The sequence below is a fragment of the Pinus tabuliformis genome, chromosome 8, assembly GCF_031772625.1.
Source record: "Pinus tabuliformis cultivar Carrire ecotype Pingquan chromosome 8, CPIR1, whole genome shotgun sequence".
NCBI classification, from domain to species: domain Eukaryota; kingdom Viridiplantae; phylum Streptophyta; class Pinopsida; order Pinales; family Pinaceae; genus Pinus; species Pinus tabuliformis.
Window position 1 is genome coordinate 1,839,940,116 of NC_142294.1, and position 3,958 is coordinate 1,839,944,073.

A 3,958-nucleotide genomic window follows, 5' to 3' on the forward strand; every position below is an offset into this window, starting at 1 on the left:
AGGATGCTAGGTTAGTTAGAAAATTAGTTAAAAAGTATAAGTTGATTAGAATTTAAATGGAAAATTAGTTATATAAAGGACCTTCTAATATAAGAATGCATAGAAGTAATATAAAATATATATAAAAAATTGAAATGGGTGCTTGTTTAGGAGTATTATTAAAATTACAAGCTAATTAGAATTCACATGGAAAATTAGTCACAAAGGACCTTATAATAAGAAATGAAAAAATTAACTCTCTAAAAATAAATAAATAATTAAATGAAAGGAGAAAATAATGATGAGAAAACATAAAAGTCTTTAAAAAATAATAATAATAATAATAATAATAAAATAAAAATAAAGTAAAAATAAATAAATAAATAAATAATAATAATAATATATAAAATAATAATAATAACATTTACGATCATATTTATATAATAGTTACGATCATAATCATAAAAAACTATCAGGAAGAAGTAAATAGAAAGAGCGTCAGAAAAGAAGGAGAAGAGCCTGAAAAAGCCTGAAAACAAGACCGATAAGCACCAACGACAGCAAAGAAGAAGAAAACAGAGGGGGGGAGGGAGGAAGAGAAAAACTAGGATGAAAGGGTGGGGATCCAACATCTACTGATCTTCCAGCCATCATCCCTATTGAGATTGTTTGGCCTTCTTTCAATCTCAATAGCTTCCCTAAATTTACGATGATGGAAATGAGCAACTTTGGCGATAACCTTGGCCTCCTCTATACACACCTGATGCTTGGTCCTTTCTACATGCTCCGCCAAAGCTGAAGACTTGGATCTCCCATGTCTTAGGTCGGCTGCATGTTCGCTGATCCTCTGATAGATGGAGCGCCCTGTTTCCCCAATATAGGGGGTCCCACAAGAACAAGGGATCAAGTAGACGCCCTTCATGTCCTTGGGGTTAATGGGATCTTTCACCGATCGTAGGGAATTGTGAATGGTGTTGAGGGGCCTAAAGGTTGAGGGAATCTCATACCTCTTAAGGATCCGAGCAATCTTGTCCGTGGTTCCTTGGACATAGGGAAGATGGACACCTAGACGACGCTCTTTAGGCTCTCTCTTAATTAACATATTTTTAGAGGCTTTATGGAAAGCCTTCTGACCCAGGCACCTACTATATCCATTCTCCATAAAGACATCAAGGAGATGGGATCTCTCCTTATCAAAGCTCTCACTATCAGAAATCCTAAGGGCACGAGTATCGAGGGTGTTAAGAACACCCATCTTCATCCCTGGGCAAATTCAGAGAGGCAAGTGTCATATGAGAAGTTTCTAGAAGATTCCCTGCGTATGCACTTAGCAAAATGTCTCTACCATTTGTTTATTCTCGCTCATCGCACCCGACAGAAGGCTCTTTCAGTATGCACCACACATGGCTAGTGTAGCAGCCAATATGCATCACACCTTGACCATGGAGCAGTCAGTATGGTCCAGTTTTGGCCAGTTCTGAGTGGTTTTTTAGGTGGAACTTCTGGGAAACGATGTAATCAGTTGACCATGATCCTTTAGGGTATGAAACAACACTTTTAGGGGTTAAAGATCCCTTGGTTTATCGACATATATGATTGGTGTTTTTGTGCCCAAATATGTCTATAACACCTAGGGATCTTTATTACTTTTTATTTTCCCTTTCTTTTTTCTCCTGGGATGCCTTAGAGAGTTTTTCAACCCTGGGGTTGGCCTGAGATGCCTCATAGAGGTTTTCATCCAGGAATTTTCTTTTTTTAAATTTTTTCCAAATTTCTAAGAATGTTGTGGACTAGAAGCTATGAATCTCCCAATCACATTTAATTCTTTGTTGACTGAACTGATAAATTATTCCTTGGACAGAGGTCTTATATATAGCTCCAACCTATAACCATTTAAAATTAAGGGAACGTATTCGTCATCAATGGTTCTGATATGGACAGATCCATTTTCAAGACACTTTTCTACTAGGTATGGACCCAACCATCTTGTAATTATCTCCCCTTTAAAATATTTGAACCTAAAATCATATAACATTGCCCAATCCCCTTCATGAAAATATTTTCCGTGATATTCTTGTCATGCAATAACTTCCTTTGCAGTTGTATGACTTTAGTGTGTAAGAGAGATTGCATTTTGAGCTCATCTAAGCCATTCAATTAGAGCAACCTTTCTTTCTGTGTTGTGGTGACATCTAGGTCCAACTAAGCCGCCATTCTCAAAGTGTTAAATTCAAACTCAATAGAAGGCAGAGCTTTCTTCCCATAAACCATGTCATACAGAGTGAATCTAGTTGTGGTTTTCCAAGTGGTATTGTAGGCCCAAGTGGTCTCTTCTAGTCTCTCTGCCCAATATTTCCTACTATTGTTAACAACCTTGGTGAGTATGCTCTCCAATTCTCTATTTGTGACCTCTAATTGCCAATTTTCTTGAGGGTAATATCTAGTGGATGTCTTGTTCTTTATATGGTGCTGCCTCATGAGATCCTCAATCAAATTTGATGTGAATTGTTCTCCTTGAATAGTGACTACCCCCCTTGGATACCCAAACTTGTATAAGATGTTTTCTCTTAAAAATTTTGCAACTTTCTTCTCAGTCGTTGCTTTGATTGTATTTGTCTCAACCCACTTTTTTAAGTAATTAGTGCACATAATGATGTACTTTTTCTGTCCTAATGGTGGATCAATTGGCTCAATGAAATCCATGCCCCACTTGTCAAATGGATGTAAGGCCACTTGAGGTTGGAGGGGAATTTCATCCCTAGATGTGGGTTTTCCCATCCTTTGGCACTGATTACATCTAGTGGTATATCTCCTTGCATCTTGATGTAAAGTGGGCCAATAGGAACAATCCTATAAAATTTTAAAGGTTTTCCTTTTTGTTGCAAAATAACCTCCACAATTCCCATCATGACATCCTGAGAGGATTTAAAATACCTCCGCTTCTCTTGCACATCTCCTCAATATTTATTCTAGTCCCAATCTAAAAAGATTTCCCCAAATCCAAGTGAAAGGAGATCATTTCCTTACAATCTTACTTTTCTCCCTGCATGATAGATTAGGAGGGAACCTCCCATCATCAAAGTAGTATTCTATGTTAGCAAACCAAGGAGAAAGCATCAAGATGGAAAAGAGGTGTTCATATGGTAGTTGATCATCCACCACCTCTTCATCACCTGTAGGTAGGGTTAACCTAGACAAAAAATCTGCAACCATATTTTCTTTCCCTGGTTTGTCAATAATAGTCTAATAAAACTATTGTAACAACAAAAACTAGCTAATTATCCTTGCATTAACATCATGCTTGTTCATCAAATATTTAATGGTTGCATGATCAGTATGAATTTTTTTTTGGTACCTAGTGATATCGGGCCTAAATTTGTTTAAAGAATGTACTACAGCTAAGAGTTATTTTTCAGTGAAACTATAATTCAAATCAGATTTAGGCGAATTCTTACTAATGAAGTAAATAGCATAAGGAAAATTATCCTCTACTTTTCTCAAGTCTCTCCCCACTACTTTATCTAATGCATCAATATGGCTATGGAAAGGAAATGCCTAGTTGGGATCCCTTAGGATGGGTGCAGTGGTCAACTTTTCTTTCAGCAATTCAAGGGCGTCTTGACAACTGTTGGTCCAACAAAAATATGAATATTTGGCTAGTAGACCAAACAAATATGAAGCCACTTTACTAAAGTATTTGATGAAACTCCTATAGTACCCAACTAGTCCCAAGAAGCTCCTGACATCTCTTTGCTTCTAAGGGGTAGGGACCATTTTGATGATGGCAATGTTTTTTGGGTCTACCTTTATCCCTTCCTTGGATATGGAATGGCCAAGTACAATCCCCTCATTCATTAAGAATGCACATTTCTCAGGGATTAGAGAGACATTCATATCAATGCATTTCTTCAAAGCCTTGCACAAATTGGAGAGAGATTCATGGAAGTCATATCCATAAGGAGTGAAATAATCCATGTAT